General features: G+C 37.5%; 1 pseudogene; it reads right to left on the reverse strand.

The window, feature by feature from the left end:
* LOC140847578 (regulator of nonsense transcripts 3B-like) overlaps positions 1-23,567 on the reverse strand; it is a 372,804-nt pseudogene that overhangs the window by 156,565 nt on the left and 192,672 nt on the right.

The raw sequence follows: 23,567 nt of genomic DNA on the forward strand, positions 1-23,567 counted from the left end.
GTCAGTATATTTACATAGTTGAAACTTTACTTGGATTCCAGGACACCTTCATGGTTCTTTTTCTCTCTCACTGGTTATTTCTTCTCAATGTCTTCTGGTGATATTTTAATTTTCCAGTTACACAATATTGAAGTAACATAGGATTCAATCCTTGGTCCTCTTCTCTTCTCTTCTCCTTAGCTGATTTCATCCAGTCTCATGACTTTAAATTCCTTGTATATACAGAGGACTCTAAAATTAATATCTATAGCCTATGATCCCTTCCCTGAACTTCAGAATAAATATATCCCACTATGTACTCAACATCTCCACTTGGATATGTAATAGATGTCTCTTATTCAGCATATTCAGAACTTCAACTATTCTTTATCCAAGAAAAATAAAATGGTTTTTCTATTGAGGTTTTATACATTATAATAAATAGCACATTAGTTATTCTAATTGCTCATGCAAGAGTCTTGAAATTATTTTCTTCTTTCTCTCATGCCCCAAATTCAAACCACCAGGAAATCCTGTCCATATTTTCTTAAAAAAATATCCGGAGTCTGTCCATATATCCTTACCCACATTCCCAACACCCCTGCTCCAAGCCACAATCATATCATTTCTGTATCTGTACAGGTCTCCCTATTTTTTACCTGTGCCTCTCTGGCCTACTGTCTTCACAACCACCAAAGTGAAAATGTTAAAATGTAAGTCGAATTATGTCAGTCTTCTGCTCATAACCCTACAGTGTTTTTTTTTCTTCTTTGTCTTTTATTTTATTTATTTATTTACTTATTTACTTATTGTTTGTTTATTTATTTATCCATCTATTTATTTTATCAAGGTGTTATTGATATACACTCTTATGAAGTTTTCACATAAAAAATCAATGCCATTACTACATATCATGTTCTCCTGATACCCCTCTGCAGTCACTGCCAAACAGAATAGTAAGACGCCACAGAGTCACCATTTGCCTTCTCTATCCTACACTGTCTCTCCCCCATGATCCCCCCAACACCACGTGTTCCAATCATAATGCCCCTCATCCCCTTCTCCCTCCCTCCTCACCCAACCCCCCCATGCTCCCCCCACCCTTTGGTAACCAACGACTAGTCACTTCTTGGAATCTGTGACTCTGTTGCTGTTTTGTTCACTCAGTTTTGCTTCTTTGTTACACTCCACAAATGAGGGAAATTATTTGGTACTTGCCTTTCTCCACCTGGCTGATTTCACTGAGCATAATATCCCTCCAGCTCCATCCATGTTGTTGCAAATGGAAGAATCTGTGTTTTTCTTATGGCTGAGTAGTATTCCATTTGTGTTTCTGTACCATCTCTTCTTTATCCATTCATCTACTGATGGATCCATTCATCAACTTCGTTTGGTTCCATTTCTTAGCTATTGCAAATAGTGCTGTGATATACATAGGGGTGCATAGGTCTTCTTGAAACTGGGATGCTACATACTTAGGGTAAATTCCTAGTAGTGGAATTCTTGGGTCAAATGATATTTCCATTTTTTAGTTTTTTTAAAGGACCTCCATATTGCTTTTCACAATGGCTGAACTATCTTACATTCCCACCAGCCGTGTAGGAGGGCTCCTCTTTCTCCACATCCTCACCAAAATTTCCTGTTCCTATTCTTTTCTATGTTGGCCGTCCTAACTTGTGTGAGGAGATATCTCATTGTGGTTTTAACTTGCATTTCCCTGTTAATTAGTGTCGTGGAGCATTTTTTCATGTGCCTGTTGGTGGTCTGAGTTTCTTCTTTGAGGAATTGTCTTCATACCCCCCACCCATTTTTTAGTGGGGTTATTTGCTTTTTGTTGTTGAGGCATGTGAGTTTTTTATGTATTTTGGGATATTACCTCTTGTCAGATATGTCTTTTAAAAGTATATTCTCCTATACTATAACATGCCTTTTTGTTCTGTTGATGGTTGTCCTTTGCTGTAGAGAAGCTTTTAAGTTTGATGTAGTCCCATGTGTTCATTTTTTGCTTTTGTTTCCCTTGGTCAAAACAAAAGATAAATGCATTTAAAAAAAGTTTCTCATATTTACATTGAAGAGATTTTTTGCCTACATTTTCTTCAAAGAGTTTTATGGTTTCATGACTTATATTCAGGTCTTTGATCCATTTTGAGTTTACTTTTGTGCATGGGGTTAGATAATGATCCAGTTTCATTCTCTTACATGTAGCTGTCCTGTTTTGCCAACACCAGCTGTTGAAGAGGCTGTCATTACCCCATTGTATGTCCATGACTCCTTTATCATATATTAATATAATATCATATATTAAAGTTTAGGTTTATATCTGGGCTCTCTAGTCTGTTCCTTTGGTGTATGTTTCTATTGTAGTGCCAGTACCAAATAGCCTTGATTAATGTGACTTTGTAGTAGAGCTTGAAGTCAAGGAGAGTAATCTCCCCCCATCTTTATTCTTCCTTTTCAGGACTTCTTCGGCTATTCTGGGATTTTGTGTTTCCATATGAATTTCAGATATATAAATGGCATTTGGTTTCATTGATACAATCTGCATAACCATATGTTTACTATGTCCCTAAGCATGGTCACCAATTTGCATTTAACATATACACACATCTGGTGCTTAGCCGCAGCAGAGATGCTTAAATTAGCAAGTCACTTGAATGTTTCTCAATGGATTAAGTTGTCAAATGCAATCATCATCCTTTCTTACTTGTCATGTGTTCCACCAACCAATACAAGTCCTAAAACTGTTTTGTACAAGTCTCTGATAACTATGATGAATATACAAATCATACAAGTACAGTAAGTATACTGATCAAATATACAAATGATAAGTATTTACAATTTTTACAGCATTTGATATTGCTGCTACATCCAAGTGCCTGAGTTCTTATTTCACAAAAGTCTATAACATTGGAATTAAAAATAAAAAGGTTCTTCACTATAGAGAGTTGAAAATCTCTGCTCTGGAGTGTCTCAATAATGTGTTTGGTCAGGTGGCATAGTTTCCCTTCTGGCATTATCTTTGTCTTCATCAGCATTGGCCTTTACACCAGGGATCTGGCTGACTTCAGGCAGTCATTTCTGCATAGTATAATAGCTAAGGACAGTGAACTGAAAGTGCACTTCCTGTCACCAGACTGTATAATTATTATTAATATAATAACAGAATGCACTCTTAGTTTTGGCACTCATGTTTGGGATGCTACATCATGCCTGGTAGGTTGACAGAGTTGGGCAATAGTTTGGAGTATGGATTAACAGAGAAATACTTCCTGTTAAAACATGCTGCATTTGATCCATCTAGAGATAACTTGGTAATATAACATGTTAAATGAAAATAGGGAAAGATTGCTTCTTATATGTAACCATGAATCATTTGCTCAAAGCAAATTTTAGGGGAGGTGAGTATTATCTCATTCTAGGAAATACTTTCCTAACAACTAGTTTAAGTCTTACTTCTAAGGTTTAAACACTCAATCAGAAACTGATTTATAAACTGTCATTCATTTGTAGTACTGAATCCTGTAATGAGTTGAAAGTTAGACGAAGTTATTTTTCCCCTTTCCAAAACAAGATGCTGTAATTATGTGCTGGAGCAACTTAGGCATCCTATGGAAAGAAAAATTAATTTTGAATTAGGAATCACTAAGTGTGAGGCCCTGTGATTCCCCTTAAAAGAAAAATTCTACTGTACTTCAGAAAGGATGTAATGCTAAGGGCATTTGAGCACTGAAAGATTGCTTTGAGATATATATGGTCCTAAATCCAGAGTTTGGAGGCAAGAGGAGACAATTAAGGAGTTAAGGAAGGAATGAATGGAAGTATAGGCATAAATACAGAAACATAGTACTTGGAAACCTTATGTATAAAGTGAACACTTCCAGTAGCCTTCCTACACAGAACAATCCTGACCATTCAATTATTCGTCTTTCAAAAGCTATTCTTCCCATGCTTATAGTGTAGACTTAGGTACAGATTCTGAAAAGAGTTCATTTATTGGGGTCATGCAGTGGTCCATTCAAGATCAACCAGGTTACTCTTTCAAGAATTTTAGGGTACCCCTAGTGAAGAAAGACTAATGCAGGTGTGCAGTTATTTATTAATGTTAGAGAATGTAAGACTCCCAAACACAACTACGGTAAAGCAGAGAGTGAAAAAGTAGTTGATTAGTATAAAGAACCCATATGGAGACTTGACAAATACCATAAATAAAAATCCTATTCTCTCCTTTACAATTATAAATTGAGGGTTAATAGGTTTCCAAATTACTATTGGAGATTTGAAATTCTGGAGAAGAGTTAAGTTGGTTGAGAGTGAGAAGTTTTCCAATTGTTCATAAGGATTTTATATTGTCTTTTGTTCATTATAATTTTTTAAATTGTAATAACAGTATTAGAAAAGCAATATGTTACTGATGCATATTTCTTCTACTGAATATATTTCTTAAAATAAAAACAATAGGAATAATTTAATGTCAAACTACCTATAGTGTCTGAAACAGTTTATTTCTGAAAATTATTCTTGAACAAATGTTCCAGAAACAAATCTCTGTAAAAGATTATTAATATTTCTTTGCTTATGAGTCTAAGAAAATTGTGGGGGCCCAGCCTACGGCCGAGGCTGAGCCCCACTCTAGCTGAACAACACCCTAAAGATGGCGCCTGCTTCCTAGACACCACCCTTCCTGGCCCTACAGCTCAGCGCATAAGGAAGCCTCCATGATTGGCTTGTCCCCATTTCCGTGCTCGTGCTCATAGCATGCTTTTCACATGCTTCCAATAAGACTGAACCTGGCATGTGATCAGTCAGCTGATTGGTTGGGATATGCTACATAACCTGCTGCCCTGGAGGAAGTGGTGTGGTTGTTGTTTTTTGCTTTTGCCTTTCACTAGATGGATGCTCGGACGCCCATAATAAAGATTCCTAACAAACCAGGCCATCGGAGTTAAGTCCTAAACTGTTTTGTACAAGTCTCTGATAACTATGATTATTGTCCTGCCATTGCCCCTAGGTGGTGGGACGTGATAGCTGGTGCCAAAACTCGGGATGAAAACCTGGCGTCCAAGGACAAAAGTGGAACTTCTCACCCTGGGGCGATCCGAGTGGACACCCTTTGGAAGAGTTACACGAGTGACTGACATTTTGGAGAGTGGTGAGTATGGTCAGGGACAAAGTGAAAGCAACATCAGGTCGTGCGAATGCAAGCAATTGTGATGTGTGTGTTTAGCCTTTGTGTTCCTTGTCTTGTTCTGTCTTAGTCTGTATATGTTTCTGCATTTCCTCACGAAAGAATAAGAGTGCTGTGGAAAGATCGCAGGTAAAGCGACATAGACTAAAGTTCGTGGGAAGCGATGAAAACCAGTTAGCGAGGACTCTCAGGCTGTAAGGAAAATCAGTTCAGGGGTACGAGCACGGGCACACATAACCTCAACTTAGAATAGAGTCAACCTCCTTTCCTCCACACTATGGGTTCAGAGGTGTCTAGGATGCGGGCGGAGGAACCACTCCCGGCACTCCTAAGGGCTGATGGAACTCCATTAAAGGCTGAAACCACGAGGGCTTTCTTACATACTGTTGAGAAGCATATGCAGTGGTTTTTGGATGAGGGAAGGATCACTGCCCCCTTGTGGGAAAGACTAAGGAATGATCTGCGCAAAGCAGATCAAGTGGAACCGCTCCCGGTAGGGACGATTCCTATATGGAGTCTAGTCAGGGGGTGCCTTAAGGAGGATAAGCCAAGCTGCAGAGAGGCTATAAGAGAGGGGGAGGAAGTCCTGGAAGATGTCTGGGAGGAAAGATCCTCCGCTAGGACCTCAGAGAGGGGATCCAAGTGAGGAGGATCTACAGATGAGGGAGGGGGCTATCGGGGGAGGAATTAGAAAAGCACATAAGGAGACTTAGAATCGCCCAGAGGAAGAAATGCCCTATCCCCCACAGTTATCCCTCCCTAACGCAGCTGAGGCAACAGAAAGAGGAAGAGGAGTCGGAGGACACCCCCCTCTCAACAACCCTGAAACCGTCCTTGAAAATGGTGCCGTCAGCCCCCCCTCTTCCTCCGGCTTCATTTGCAGAACCGCTCCCATATCATGTACAGCCCTGTCGTCGTACGTGTGATTGCAATCAAGGACTAGAAAGAGGGGGATGGAGGGAGTGGCTGAGAGAACAAGGAAGTGCCACTTTCCCTGTATTTGAAGACCCTAATACACAACAGAGGTATCATCAAGCCCTAGATTTCAAGGTCATTAAAAGTCCGAAGGAAGCATCGACAACATATGGACCCCAGGCAGCTTTCACTGTTTCTTTAGTGGAGTAATAAATTATCAGAAACCTCTTTCCTTTATTACGCTTCCCAGCAATCATAGCCCCACAAGCGTGCTCTGGCAAGAGGGACCCCTTCTGTGGGTGTATTTAGCTCATTCACCAGGAAAGATGTTGATTTGGTACCCACAGTCTATAGCGGACTTAATCCTCAAGGGAATCAAGGTGGCAGTCAAAACCTTTGGAATAGCGCCCTCTATTATGATAACTCCATACTCAGCGACACAGTTAGAGTGCCTTGCCTCTTGTTGTGACACATGGGCCATTGTACACACCGTCTCTCAAGCCTCCTTTGACAATCATTACCCAAAGCATCCGTGGCTACAATTTTGCTTGTCTAACCCAGTTGTTTTCCCGAGAAACACCAGACATAAACCCACACCTAAAGTAAGAGTACTGTTCACTGATGGTTCTAAAACTGGCATTGGGACCATAGTTACTGATGATGGCTCGTGGACCTTCAAGTTCGCGACTACCTCGGCCCAACAGACAGAACTATTGGCAGTGATGCGAGCATTTGAGCTCTTTCCAAAGGAACCCTTTAACCTTCTGTCAGACAGCCAGTATGTAGTGAATGCCATCTCTGCAATAGAGTGTGCAGGTCACATTAACCCCTCCTCATCCATCTTAAATATTCTTAGATGCCTACAGCAGATAATTTGGGACCGTTCAGACCCCTTTTTCAGTGGACATATAAGTGCTCATACCTCCCTTCCGGGGCCTCTCACTGAGGGAAACCATTGCACAGATTCCCTGACTAGGGAATCTACTATGCTTGTGGTAACAGAGCCTGCGGAACAGGCCAATCTATTTCACAAGAAATTTCATGCTAATGCTACCACCCTCTGCCTAAAGTTTCAGATCACTAGAGAACAGGCGAGAGCCATAGTGGTCAGCTGCAAGTGGTGTGTATCGCTTCTTCCCCCTACCCCCATAGGGGTTAACCCAAAAGGATTGCTTCCCACCCACATTTGGCAAATGGATGTCACTCACATCCCCGAATTTGGCAGGATGAAATATGTTCATGTGTCTGTGGACACCTGCTCAGGTGTTATCTTTGCATCCTGCCACAAGGGGGAGAAATCTTGGGATGTCATTTCCCATTGCTTGCAAGCATTTTCGGCCTGAGGAAAGCCCAAGCATCTGAAAACGGACAATGGGCCAGCGTATTCATCCAAACCATTCCTTACCTTTGTCAAAACTCTAGACATCAAACATACTACCGGCATTCCCTACAACCCTCAGGATCAGGGTATGGTGGGACGCACCCACCTCACCCTCAAGAATGCCTTAAATAAACAAAAAGGGGGAATAGGAGAAGACTTTAGATCCCCCAGAGACAAATTAAACATCATATTCATTTTAAACTTTTTAACACTGGACATAAATGGCCGCAGTGCAGCAGAGTGGCACGGCCAACAATCCAATCCAAAACACATGCCTAAAGTTTTGTGGAAGGATGTGTTGGAAGGAACATGGAAAGGCCTGGACCCAGTGATAATCTGGACCCGAGGCTCGGTTTGTGTTTTTCCACAGGACCAGCAGAACCCCATTTGGGTGTCTGAATGTCTGATACGCAGAGTGGAAAACCCCGGAGCGGAGGCACAAGATGATCACACTGCTTCTGCTCCTGCCATGGATCCTACAGCAGTTGACGGTGGAGCCGAGCTGCAGCTGCAGCCACCGCCGCACTATCACCATTCCTACAGCAGAGATGCTGAGTGGTCTGTCCCAGGCCACTGCCTTGGCAATGACAACGCAGAACGTCATCAATGGCCATTTTAAGAATGGGATGGCCTTGGTCTACCAATGCATGAACCTTCTTCAAGAACAATTGGACCTCTTGGGGAAGGTTTTGTCTGTGGGCTGTGTCCATTCTTATAAGGGGGTGTATTACTGGTATTCCTTTTCATAATTATTCTAAAGCTGCCAACTTGTCCAGACAGTTAGGCAAGATGTTAACCACAAATTGGTCCAGTGAGTTTGATGAGCTCACCACTCAGCTACGGTTAGAGATTTTGAATGTTAGATCCAAGAAGGTAGAGATGCTCTCCGTAGCTCAAATAGCTGAAGCTGTGTTAAACGCCACCAAAACCTGGTCAGGTGTAGGTGTCATAGGAATATTGCTAATTGTGGTCCTCCTCCTGCTTGGGAGGAAAGTCTGTTACAAAAACAGCAATGGGGAGAACAGAAGGTCCTGTTGCAGGCCATGGCAGCGCTAGAGGAAGGCATCTCCCCTAGAGTATATGCTGGATCAGTAGTCAAGGACGGGTAAGATCGGGAGCTGTGCATATCAACCTAAGACAGGGCTCAGACCTAAGCTGTCTGTTGCCTGAGGACGGGTAAGAATGCAGCAGACTCCGGACAACCTAAGACAGGCATGATCCCGACAGACCTTTGGTTATAAAACAGTAAAGGGGGAGATGTGTGGGCCCGGCCCACGGCCGAGGCTGAGCCCCACTCTAGCTGGACAACACCCTAAAGATGGCGCCTGCTTCCTAGACACCACCCTTCCTGGCCCTACAGCTCAGCGCATAAGGAAGCCTCCATGATTGGCTTGTCCCCATTTCTGTGCTCATGCTCATAGCATGCTTTTCACATGCTTCTCACATGCTTCCAATAAGACTGAACCTGGCATGTGATCAGTCAGCTGATTGGTTGGGATACGCTACATAAGCTGCTGCCCTGGAGGAAGTGGTGTGGTTGTTGTTTTTGCTTCTGCCTTTCTCTAGATGTTTGCTCAGATGCCCATAATAAAGATTCCTAACAAACCAGGCCTTCGGTGATCATTCTCCTGCCGTCGCCATAGGTGGCGGGACATGACAGCAAATGTAACATGAAACACTTTTTTAAAAAAAGTGTATTTTCTTACAGGCCAATTCATATTGCTGCAAATATGTTGGATCTAAGACTGAAAGGCAGAAATGTGAATAATGATAGCACTGCGGCTGCTGTGATAGATTGAATTACAAAGCAAGCAGCACATTTAGAAATTTATGCTGGAAAAATCCTTTCATATATGTCTGAATACAGAACAGTTACAGTGTTTGCGCAGTCATGAAGTTTGGCCTTGTGCCAAATGGATAGCTCTTATTCTTGGTCCTACCCTCCTGATGAGGAATCTGAAGGCTGGGTTACAATTCAAGGAATCTGGGTCAAGTTCTTACCCAGGGTTTCAGAGCCTTTAGCCTTACTAAATTTGATGGACAGAATAATAATATTAACAATCATTATTACTTACCACGTATCAAGCATTATATAAAGCTAATTATGTATTTGGTTTCAGTTAAGTTTCACAACAAATCTAACAGGCAAGTATTATGTTCAGATGGGGAAATTGATGCTCAACGAGGTTAAAAATTTTCTCAAGGCAAAATTATTTTATATTCTCCATTGGAAGTCTGTTGAGATGACAGCAGTCTCTTCTGAAGACAAAGATAGTTTTTGTTTGGAAGACAAGCCAGGTATCTTAAAATAATAAGGTCTCCCAAGACTGAACGTTTAATTGCTGCCCTCAGAGGTGACTCCCATCCTCAGAAACTTTTGTCCATTGTTCCTGATGGCTGCTTTCACCCACAGCTTTAAACAGTTTTAGTGGCTCTCACTAGCAGTGCTTCATGGTAGTCCTTGTACCAGCCCCGAGTCTTATGAGTTCCTCAGTCATAAAATAAGTTAATATTAGAACAGGGTCTCTGATGCATCCTTACTGATTATTAAGTAAGTCAAAGACCTTTACCACTGCTTCAAGGAAACCAACCTATGGAACACCAACTGGCTAACTCCTTCTAATTGCCTATCTTTGATTTAAACAAATTTTGGAAATTAAAGTTGGTCTGGGATAAGTTGAGTTTCTCAAGCTTAAAGAAAGATGTTTTCCTGTAGAGCTGTTCCTGAGACTGCAGCCACATTGTATCTCTCTGTTCTCCATAAAAGGAATGTTGGAGTGGTGAGAAGAGATGAGGTTTTGAAAGGAGCTTCTTAGACATGAGTTCAGACATTATTGGAAATTACTGACTGGACATTGCTTTCACTACTTTACCATCCTATTAGTCATTGATTCCTTGTTCTCCTAAAATATGATTTGAATCAGTTGCCCATCAGAAAGAGTTCCGCTGCTTCAGTCTAATGAAGTGAAGAGCTTGAAAATCTAGACATCACCTGGAAAGACTGCCGTGAAATAATCCACAAGTAGAGTGGCCCTAGACCAGGTAAAGGGAGTACATTGCTAAAAGTGGTGCCATAGGTTTCTAAGGAAGGCTTTGTTTCCCTCAAGTAATGTTCTGCCCAATGTGATCAATGGTTGTGTGAGGCTGTAGCTCTGTCTCTCCGACCTTAGTACCCTGGATATGCACTCATGTTGTACTTTTCTTCTTTTCATTTGTTTGTTGTGTGTGTGTGTGTGTGTGTGTGTGTGTGTGTGTGTGTGTGTGTGTGTGTGTGTGTGTTTAGCTAATTCTTTCTGCAGGATTAGTATTTTTCTGTACCGAAAGAAACATTTTAAACCACGTTTAATACTCCCACTGGGAATATACAAGAGTTCCAATTTTTCCACAGCTTTACTAACATTATTATTTTCCAGGAAAAGTCCCTTCACATTGGAATCTGAAGTGAAACCAATGCCACACTTTGCAGAGATACAGATGACAGAATTGTCTAAGGGAAATGTCAACCCAATCACTACGGGAAGTAGGAGCCCTTTTGCTGGTCCTTAACCACTTCTTGTCCACTATTGTCACAGGTTGTGACCTTCCACAAAAATTACCCCCAGAGATCTTCTCAATAGTATCATGTCTCTCTGACATTGCAAGAGCAGATATAACAGCAGGATGTCACCTGTTCATACTGTCTTGTCTATCTAACACTCTTGCTTATTCTCAGCACTTGGCTGCAGTTTCTACTGTAGGACTACCATGGAATACACACACACACACACACACACACACACACACACACACACACACACGCATACACACACACAAGCAGGGTTTCAGAGATGCCTTGACACTTTTTGAAGTCAGACTTAATTTTCCCAAACTTCAACCTGGTACATAGGTGGCTTTACCTCCAAAATCCCAGAATGGCCAGATGCCCTGGGTCTTCAACTCTCTTCCCTCTTCCTTCTGTTCCCCCTGTACCCACTCCTGGCAGAGTTGCATGTCTTGCTCTGTTGCATGCTTCCTGTGGGTAATCCAGCTCCCAAGAAGAGAAAATCGGGCTAGGTAAACAGATTTTCCTTAATAGAATATATAACGTAAGTAGAATCATACAATATCTGCGCTTTTGTGTCTGGCTTATTTCACTTTGCACATTGTTTTCAAGTTTCCTCCATATTGTGGCATGTATCAGAATTTCATTCCTTGTTAAAGCTAAATATCCATTGTATGGATAGATAGATTATCTACCTCTCCATTTTGTTTATCCATTCATCTGTTGATGGATGTTTGGCTGCTGGGAATGGGTGTTCTATGAATTTTCACATTTGAGTATACACTTAGGACCTTAATTGCATATCATATGCTAATTTTGTTTAACTTTTTGAGGAATTGTCAAATTGTGTTCTACAGTGGCTGAATCATTTAATACTCCCACCGGGAATATACAAGAGTTCCAATTTTTCCACAGCTTCACTAACACTTATTATTTTCCATTAAAAGTTTTATTCTGGCCATCTAGTGGTTGTAAAGTGGTATCTCATTGTTGTTTTGATTTGCACTTCCCTGATAGAGGAGTGAGTGTGGATCAGAGACAATACAGAGAAGTTTTTTTGTTTTTCTTTCACATAAGATCTCCCAGGAAGAACTGTTTCCCTCATAAGAGATCTATTAGGTATGTATTATTATTACTTTCATAAATGAAGAAACTAAGATTCAGATAGCTAAAATGACTTCTGCAAAGTCACACAAATAGGTAGTGAAATCATGTCATCCATGCAGTTTGACTTCAGTCTGTACTCTTACCTGCAATGTCACAATGATATTCTGAGACTGAACTAAAAATTCCCTAAGAGCAGACACCATATATCCTGTGTCTTCTAGGATTGCTCCACCTCTCTCACAAACTAGACAACATTGGACTTTGCACACAGGAATTACTCTAGAAATATCTGTTAACCAATCATGGAAATACCAAAAGCCTTGCTGAAGGGACCAGAATTATTGAATTATTGAAACTGAGACTATGAGTAATTATAACTAGAAAGGCTTTTATTAATACTCCTTGCTGCAGCTGTTCTGAACAGAACACTTCTTATCTGTCTTCTGCCTGGAAGCTGTACATTCTTTTCTTGAGGATCTACATTTTACTGTGTACTGTGTACATAAGAGAGAAATATGTTTTTTTTCCATGTGGGAAGACATTCCTCCTCCTTAAAGTTCAAACTTAAAACCAATCTTGCATTTTGCACAAGCATGTATGATAGGAAAAATAATTCAATATAAGTACTTTGCAATCTCTACTCCTCATACATCCACTAAAGATAATTCTGTTTCCAGACTTTGTTCCAAAGGTCACAATAACTGTTAAGAGAGAGAAATGAAAGAAGCCAAGATTGATTTGCATTGGAAAGGGCAGACAATAAGTAAAATGATAAAAATTAACTGAGCCTAGATATGGGTGTATTAGGGAATTTTGAATGTGGTAGAGAGAGATAGGAATACTTATTTGACATAATGAGTGGGAGTTTCAAGGAGTAAATGGGTCCTTGAATGAGTAAATAAAAAATTTATATTTAAAATATACTTTGTGGGTTGTGAGTGGCATATTGAGAGGGAAAATGAAATGTAAATCCTTTAAACTTCTTTTTGGATTTTAGACAAGTGTTTATTTGGACGTGACACCATGCTAAAACTGCCATCAGGTGGACTGATTTCACATAGGTTACAACTGGAATATAAGGACTAATTTTAGCAAAGGTGTAGGAAAATCGTGGGAGTATAAATTGCTGAAGCCATTTTGGAGTACACTCCGGCAGTGCTGGTAAAACTGATAATCTTAATAACCTGTGACACACTAATTCCATTTCCTTTCTGGAGAAAAATACACAGGTGTCAGGAGACATGTACAAGAATATCTTCCACAACCCTGCAAAAATTCAAAAACAGCCTGAATATCCAATAATAGATAGTTAAATTAAAAACTGTGTATTCAGTAGAATGCCATAAAGCTGTCATAATAAACTAATTAAAGCTGTATGTTTCAATATGAATGTATCTTAAAAATAAAACATTGAATGAAAAAAGTAACTTACAGAATGACATACACCATATCATAATATTTATGTAGAAAGAAGCACACATAAATAACACTATACATTCACATATTCCTTTATAAGTACATATGTGTGTGCATAAAATGTAAAAGAATTATAGAAGGATACATACTAAATTCATAGATGTCGTGAGATCTGGGATCTGAGGAAGTGAATAAAATCAGGGATAGTGACCAAAAGGGATTTAAGATTTATATGTGATGTCCTAATTCTTTTTAAAAACTTTATTTTCAAATAGGAAGCTACAAAAATAGTCCAAAAATCCTGTGACCCTTCCCCAGATTTCCAATGATCATATCTTAATAAAATGTAGTACAATATCAGAACCAGGAATTTGGCATTGATACATTACTGTTACATATGCTGTAAACTTTATTCAGCTTTCACTGTTTTAAAATCTGCATCTGTGTCTATGTTTGTGTGTTGGTTTCATGCAACTTTATCCCATGTTTAGCTTTGTGTAAGCAACACCACAATTAAGATACAGAGGTGTTCCATTACCATAAAGGAACTCTCACTTGTGCTCTTTTATTCTCATTCAGCCCCTACTACACTCCATGCTCATCCCTGTCCCCTGACAACCACTAAACTTTTCTTCATAATTCTAAGTTTTGTCATTTTGGAATTTAATATAAATGGAACCATAAAGTATGTAATTTGGGGGGGGCTGAATTTTTTCATTAAGCACAATACCCTTCAAGTCCATATAGGTTGTGGAATATATCAATAGGTCATTCCTTATCAAGGCTGCATAGTATTCTATGGCATGGATATTAACAAAGTTTGCTCAACCATTTGCCTGTTGAACAGCATTTAAGTTGCTGCCATTATTTATGTATTATTAATTAAGTGCTATTAACACTCCTGCCCATTTTTATATGAACATAGGTTTTCATTTTTCTGGATAAATGTCCAGGCATGTAAGTGCTTTATTTTATGGTAATTGCATGTGTAGTTTTACAGGAACTGCAGCAATGTTTACCACAGTGCCTTCACTATTTTGGCATATATACTAGGAATGTATTACATATTCAGTTTGTGCATCCTCACCAACATCTGGTATAATCACTATTTTTCATCTGAACTATTCTAAAACACAATTAAAACATTGTGGTTTTAATTTGTGTCTCCATAAAGGATAATGATGTCAAATCTCTTTTCATGTGCTTATTTGCCAGCTGTATATTATTCATCCTGTTTGGTGAAATACACTCATAATGATGTCAAATTTCTTTTCATGTGCTTAGTTGCCAGCTGTATATTATTCATTCTGTTTGGTGAAATACATTCATGTCTTTTGACTACTTTCTAATTGGATTGTTTGATTGTTTTTATTGTTGAGTTTTGAGCACCATTATATATTTTCTTTACAAGTTCTTTGTCAAATACATGGCTTGCAAATATTTTCTCCAAATCTGCACCTTGCCTTTTCATCCTCTTAAAATTATTTTCACAATGCAAATGTTTTTAATTTTTATGAGGTCCAATTTATCAAATTTTTATTTTATGGACTGTCCTTTTGGTGTCATGTCAAACAATGCTGCCTTTATCGATAGGTCCCAAAGACTTTATCCTATGTTAATTTCTGAAACTTTTATAGTCTTGCATAAAGATTAGGTTTCTGATCTATTTTGAATTAATTTTTCTTTATGTAATGAGGTTTAGGTCCTAATTACTGTTTTTAGGTGAATGGATTCATATATTACTTGGATAATTCAAATTTAATTAAAAATAGACGGCAGAGGTGGTAATAATGTAAGGTTAAATACACTACTATGTTTCTTTATTCCAATTCATTCTCCATTTTGAAGGTAGAGAATTTTTTTAAATGCAATTTGTACTACGTCACTCACCTGCTTAAATTTCATTACTGGTTCATCACTTCCCTTAGGATAAATTCCAAGCTACTTAACATGAACAAAAAGCTTCACATAATTTGGATACCCTCTAATCTCATTTTGCCACCCTGCCATCTACCTTCCAATCACATTGCATAATCCATCCACAATGAACTTCTTTAAGTCCCTTAAAGAGCACTGCTAACTATCATCACCAGTTCTTCAAACACGTTTGGAACATTTAAAAAATTCTCCTTTCCTAGTCATCTCCTATCCCTCATTTAAGTCTCACTTTGGTCATAATTTCTTCCAAGAAAGCCTTCAAGGACTCCCCAGTCTGTATTACATGTGCCCTACCTACATTCTTACATAGAACTATGTATGACTCTCATTTATAGCACTTTTTACATAGTATTATAGTTGTCTATATGCTTGTCTGAATCTTACCTCTAGATTGTGAGGCTCATAAGAATGAGGATTTTATTTTGCCTATCATTGTTTCACAGGTAACTAACACAGTGCCTGGATCATATTGATTTTCAACAAGTATTTGCTGAATAAAAAAGAACATTAAATATTTTAATAATATAATTAATTAACAATATTGAACACACTTAGCATATCATTAAAAGTTATATTTAAATGTCTACATGAAAGTTATAAAATTAATTGTATAATATGCTATCAAGAAAATTCAAAAGTTTTAAAAATAAGAAACTTAGAGGACAAATTCCCTGACCACAATTTAATTAAAATGAAAATAAAAAGAAAGCAAAATGCAAACACTTGGAAAATTTTAAATTTCACTTCAAACATGTTGGACAGGGAAAATACTTAAAATGTGATTACTTAAGAAACAACAAAAATTAAATTGACTTCTGTTTTCTGATATGATATGTAAAGAACTTGGAAGTCACCATTCCTATATTCACAATAGTAAAAACACTAGAAACTGAAAATGAACAACTCTTCTTAGATACATCAGAAAATTGAGTTCACAGGGCAAGCCATTTCCACAAAAACTGGAAAGGCAGACAAGTGGATTTGAAGAAACACAGTTCAGTGGAAGGAGAAATTGCACTGCAGCCATCGTGGGATAGAAACACTTAAAGGATAATTGGCCAGTTGTTGGAGACTGAGTGTGGATTGATTTGAGAGATTAAAAGATTCCAGAGGTCCAGCCTTAAGGAAGCCCCCACACTTAAATGCGTTTTAACACTGGGAGCCCCACTGTTTTCTTAGGGTGGCAATCAGAGAAAAATACTCTCATGCTTCCAGTAAAGGAAGGAGAAAGTAACCATTTTGAAATATACCCAGAGTGTTCTATTGTCCTTAACAAAGCCTTGCCCTCAAGAGAAACTACTTTACCAGAGCCTAACCAATATGAGTTTTATCAGAGCCTAAAAAGTTTTTGGTAAGGGTAACACCAAACTGTAGCCTGAAGCACTTGTGAGGGTAACATCCCAGAAGAACAAACTCACTAAAAAACTGTTAAATAATCATATGACTGTAGAACATTCTCCACATCCCCACCTTCCCATCGCATCAGTCTGACTCCTGTATAATAACAGGGGATGGCTTCTGAAAAGAACTATAAAGTTCAGACCGTATTTAAAAAGAACTCTCTAGGAAAATTCAAAACAAAAGAGAGAAAAACAATGACACTAGAGGAGATTTTAGGCTCTGATGCCTATAGCTACACCAAATAGTAAAAACAGCTTAACCCTTAGACAGGTAAAAACCTCACACTAAAGGCCTACTTGCCTTAGTTTCTTTTATCAAATAGACCATATTCATCTTTCAACAAACAATTAGAAAGCATGCTGAAGAGCAGAAAAACACAGTCTGAAGAGGCAGGGCAAGCATCAGAACCAGACCTGGATATAGCCCATATTTCAGAATGATAAAACCGGGAATGTAAACTAACCATACTTAATATGCTAAATGCTCTAATGAAAAAAGTGGACAACATGCAAGAACAGATGGGTAGTATAAACAATGACATGGATATTCTGAGAAACCATCAAAAGAAAATGTTAGAAATTAAAAAATACACGATCACAGAAATAGAGAATGTCTTTGATGGGCTCACCATTAAACTGAACATAGCTGAGAAATAAATAATGAGTTTGAAGATATGTCAGTGGAAACTTCCCAAACTAAAAAGCAAAGAAAAAAGACTGAAAAAGAAGCAGAACAGAAAGTCCAAAAATCTACGAAAGGTACAACATAATAACATGTAATAGAAATACCAGAAGGAAAGTAGGGAAGAGAATGTAATAAGTATTTGAAGAAAAAATGGCTAAGAAGAGTCCAACACTATTAACAGACACCAAACTACAGATCCATTAAGATAAGTGAACACCAAACTGCACAAATCATAAAAAATCAACATCTACACATGTAATATTCAAATGGCAGAAAATCAAAGGCAGAGATAATCTTGAAAGAAGACACAGGGATAAAACACCTCACTTTTATAAGACCAAGGGAAAGAATTACAGAATTCTTATCAGACACCATGAAAGCAAGAAGACTGAAATATTTAAAGTCCTGAAAGAAAAAACCCACCCAACTGAAACTCTACACCCCGTGAAACTGTCCTTTAACAGTGAAGAATACTTTCTCACACAAACAAAAATTGAGAGAATGCATCATCAGTAGACCTGTCTTATAAAATATATTAAAGAGGAGTTCTTCAGGGAGAAGGAAAATTTTATAGGTCAGAAATTTGGAGCTACATTAAAAGAGGAAGAGTGTTAAAGAATGCACAAATTAAGGTAAAATTGTCTTGTATTTACCATTCTTAAATGACTTGACAGAGAAGTTTACTCAAAGTAATATTGTCAACAATACATTGGATGATTTTCGCTTATGAATAAGTGAAATGTATGACAGCAATGTTATAAGGCATGAGAGAGTAATTGGCATTATTTTGTTATTATAGGGTATTTTCAATTCCCCATGAAGCCGTACAGTGTTAATTGAAAGTGGATGAAAGTTAGTTGTAAATGTGTATTGCAAATTCTAGGACAACCACTTAAAATTTTTTAAAGGAGTATAATTAATATGATAAAAGGCAACAAACAATTAAATCATATAAAATACACAATTAAAACCAAAGAAAACAAAACAAGAAAAATAATGATAATGATAATGACTAGAAAATGGTTACAAATAATGCAGATGTTAATGTTATATCAATAAAGACTTCAACTGTAAATGGTTTAAAAACACCAATTAAAAATAAAAAATATCAAAGTGGATTAAAGAAAACTAGATCCAACTATATGTTGTCTACAAGAAGCCCAGATTAAATATAAAGATGCAGCTATATTAAAAGTAAAGTGAAGGAGAATGATAGACCTTGCTAATATTAATCAAAAGAAAACTGTATGAATTTCAGACAGAGCAGATTTAAAGGTAAGGAAAAGTTTCAGTATAAAAAGGGGCATTACATAATAATAAAGGTGCCAGTGCTCTAAGACACAACAATCTTTAATGCATATGTTCCTAAAAATAAAGTATCAAAATACGTAGGGCAAAAACTGATAGAACTGCAATGACAGTTAGACAAAAGATCCAGAATACAGAAAATCCATAGGGATAATATTGAACTTAATAGAACCATTAATTAATTAGATCAAATTGACAATTTCTACAATGTTTCATTCAACCACAGCAGAATATACATCCTTCTCAAGTCACATGGAATATTCACCAAGACAGACAACATGCTGGGCAATAAAACATATCTTAGCAAAGATAAAGAAATAAAAATCATACATGCAATGTATTTTCTTAGACTGCAATGAAACTAAACAGAAAGACAACTAGGAAATCCCAAATTATTTGAATATTAAACAACACACTTCTAAATAACACACAGGTATAAGATTAAGTCTCAAGGAGAATTAAAAGCTTTTTGAAAAATAGGGCAGAACTCAGTGAAACTGAAAACAGGAAATTAATAGAAAAATCAATGAAACCACAGCTGGTTCTTTGAAAAAAATCAATAAACAGATAAAATATTAGCCAGGCTAACCAAGAAAAGAAGAGAGAAGACAGACATTACTAGTATCAGAAATGAAATATGAGCCATCACAACTGATCTCATGGACATTGAAAGGAGAGTTATATCATGAGCAGCAGTCTACAAATTTGATGACTTAGATGAAATTAAACACTTCCTTGGGACACACCATCTACCAAAACACACAAGAAGAAAAAGGAAAACTGAAAAGGCTTAAATCTAATTAAATAAGTTGTATCAACAACTAATAACCTTCCAAAACAGAAAGTACAAGGTGTAGATGATTTCTACTAAAAATTTGAAGAAGAAATAATACCAACTTTCTACAATCTCTTCCAAAAAAGCAGAAGCAGAGATAACAGTTCCCAACTCATTCTATAAGGCCAGCATGACCTTTATAAATTAAAATATCATTGATGTACAATGTTATAATGGTTTCACATAAAAACACTGTGGTTTCAGTATTTGCCCATATTGTCAAGTCCTCACCCCCTTTATTGTAGTGACAGTCTATCAGCACAGTAAAATATTATAGAGTCATTTCATTAATTGCCTTCTCTGTGTGGCACCATCCCCATAACCTACCTATATTGTGATTTCAAATTATAGTGCCCCTTAATCCCCTACTCCCTGCCCATCCACCTGCCCCAACCTCTCCCCTTTGGTCAGCATTAGTCCCTTCTTGATGTCTGTAAGTCCACTGCTATTTTGTTCCTTCTGTTTTGCTTTGCTTTTATACTCCACAAAGGAGTGAAATCATTTTGTATTTGTCTTTCTCCACCTGGCTTATTTCACTGAGCATAATACCTTCTAGATCCATTCACATTGTTGCAAATCGTAAGATCTCTTTTCTTCTTATGGCTGAACAATATTTCATTCTGTATATGTACTACCTCGTCTTTATCAATTCATCTACTAATGGTCACTTAGGTTGCTTCCATTTCTTGGCTATTGTACATAGTGCTGTGATAAACATAAGGATGCTTATGTCTTTTTGAAACTGGGATCCTACATTCTTAGGGTAAATTAGGAGTGGAATTCCTGGGTCAAATGCTATTTCTATTTTGAGTTTTTTGAGGAACCTCTATATGGCTTTCCACAAAGGTTGAGCCAATTTACAATACCACCAATAGGTTAGGAGGGTTCCCCTTTCATTGAATCCTCGCCAGCATTTGTTGTTCCTTGTCTTTTGGAGAGTGGCCATCCTAACTGGTGTGAGGTGGTATCTCATGGTGGTTTTAATTTTGATTTCCCTGATGGTTAGTGATGTGGAGCTTCTCTTCATGTGCCTATTGGCCATCCAAATTTCTTCTTTGGAGAAGTGTCTGTTCATATTCTGTGCCCATTTTTAAATCAGGTTATGTTTCTGGGCTGTTAAGGCATGTGAGTTCTTTATATATTTTGAATGTTAACCCCTTATCACATAAGTCATTTATGAATATATTTTCCCATATTGTAGGGTGCTTTTTGTTCTGCTGATGGTGTCCTACGCTGTACAGAAGCTTTTTATTTGGTTTGATTTAGTCCCACTTGTTCATTTCTGCTTTTGTTTCTCTTGCCTGAGGAGATGTGCTCAGGAAAAAGTTGCTAATTTTTACACTCAAGAGATTTTTGCCTATGTTTTCTTCAAAGAATTTTATGATTTCATGAGTTACATTCAGGTCTTTGATCCATTTTGAATTTACTATTTTTTATGGAGTCAGACAATAATGCAGTTTCATCCTCTTACATGCAGTTGTCCAGTTTTGCCAACACCAGCTGTTGAAGAAACTGTCATTTCCAGATTGTATATTCATGGCTTCTTTATCATATGGGAATTGGCCATATATGGTTGGATTTATATCTGGACTCTCCATTCTGTTCCATTGATCTATAGATCTGTTCTTGTGCCAATATCAAATTGTCTTGATTACTGTGGCTTTGTAGTAGAGTTTGAAGTTAGGGAGCACAATCTCCCCAGCTTTGTTCTTCCCTCTCAGAATTACTTTGGCTATTCAGGGTCTTTTGTGTCTCCATTTGAATATTAGAACTATTTGTTCGAGTTCTTTGATGAATGCTGTTGGTATATTGATAGGGATGGCATTGAATCAATGAGGAGTACAAGAATGACGTTACAGAAAAAAACAGGAAGCCAATGATGCAGAGACATAGCTGTGAAAAAGAAAAGGATTTAATGATGATTAGATCAGAAATTAATAAAATAGAGAACAGAAAAACAAAATAGCATGTTAAGTTGAAGCTAGATTCTTTGAAAATAACAACAATATTGTCAAACTTTTACATAGACCAGTCAAGGAAAAAAGATAAAAGACTCAAATTACTAAAACCAGGAAGAGGCAACATCACTACCAGTCTTACCAAAATAAAAAGTATTTAAAAAGAAATACTATGAATGGGAATATGCCAACAAATTAGATAACTGTGAGGAAATACACAAATTCCTGGAAAAATATAAACCATGGAATAAGACTATAGAAGAAATTAAAAAGTCATCATCGACATAACAATAAAAGATACTGAAATAACAATTTTTAAAAAATTTACACTAAGAAAAGCCCAACCTATATGGCTTCACTGGTAAATTCTATCATATTCAAAGAATTAATACCAACTCTTCATAAATTCTTCTAAAAAACAAAAGGGGGGAATCCCCATCCTATTCCATTAGATTAGTATATCCTGATACCAAAACCAGGTGAAGTTATCAAAAGAAAAGAAAACTAAATACCAATATCCTTTATGAACATAGATACAAAGGTCCTCAACATCGCATTAGCAAACTGAATCCAGCAGCACATTATAAGGATTATACACCATAACCAAATGGGATGTATCCCAGAAATGCAAGTGTGGTTCAACATACGAAAATCTCTCAATATAATATACCATATTGAGAGACTGAAGGAGAAAAAACGCATATTTGATCATTTCAACAGATGCATAAAAATAATCTGAAAGGAAACCAACACCTTTTCATTATAAAAACAGTCAACAAACAAGAAATAGTAGGGATCTTCCTCAGCCTGATAAAGGCAGCTATGAAATCTCCACAGTTAACATCATACTTGGTGGTGGAAGACTAAAACTTTTACTCTAAGATTGGGAAAAAGATAAGGATGTCTGTTTCCACCACTTGTACGCAACATTGTACTGGAGGTTCTGTTTGGCCAATTAGTCAATAAAAGGCCTTCAGATTTTAAATAAAGAAGTAAAACTATATTTTCAGATGTTATGAACTTGCATGTAGAAATTCCTAAGGAATGCATACAAACCACTTAGAACTAATAAGCAAGTTCAGCTACATAGCAGGATACAAGATTCATATACTAAAATATATTTCTACTACATTGTATTTCAATGTATTCCCATACAACAGCAATGATTAATCAGAATGAAAGTAAGAAAACAATTCAACAATTCCATCTACAAATGGAATAAAAAAGAATAAAATACTTAAAAATAAACTTTAAAAAAAACTGCAAAAAATGGACAGCTATATACAAGAGAATGAACCTGGATTATTGTCTAGCCCCATACAAAAAAAGTAAACTCAAAATGGATCAAAGGCCTGAATGTAAGTCATGAAACCATAAAACTCTTTGAAGAAAATATAGACAAAAATCTCTTGGATATAAACATGAGCAAGTTTTTCCCAAACACATCTCATTGGGCAAGGGAAACAAAATAAAAAATGAACAAATGGGACTACATCATGCTAAAAAGCTTCTGACAGCAAAGCACACTGTCAGCAGAACAAAAGGCATCCTACAGTTTGGGAGAATATATTTGTAAATGACAGATTTGACAAGGGGTTAACATCCAAAATAAATAAAGGACTCCCATGCCTCAACACGCAAAAATCAAATAACCTGATAAAAAAAATTGGTGAAGGATATGAACAGACAATTCTCCAAAGAAGAAATTCAGCTGGCTAAAGGTACATGAAAAGATGCTCCACAACATTAATTTATATAATGAAAATTAAAACCACAGTGAGATATCACCTCATGCCACTTAGGATGGCCAACACAGAAAAGAATAGGAACAACAAATGCTAGTGAGAATGCGGAGAAAGGGGGTCCCTCCTACACTGCTGGTGGGAATGTAAATTAGTTAACCCATGGTGGAAAGCATT

The sequence above is a fragment of the Manis javanica genome, chromosome Y (assembly GCF_040802235.1).
Source record: "Manis javanica isolate MJ-LG chromosome Y, MJ_LKY, whole genome shotgun sequence".
Classification (NCBI taxonomy): domain Eukaryota; kingdom Metazoa; phylum Chordata; class Mammalia; order Pholidota; family Manidae; genus Manis; species Manis javanica.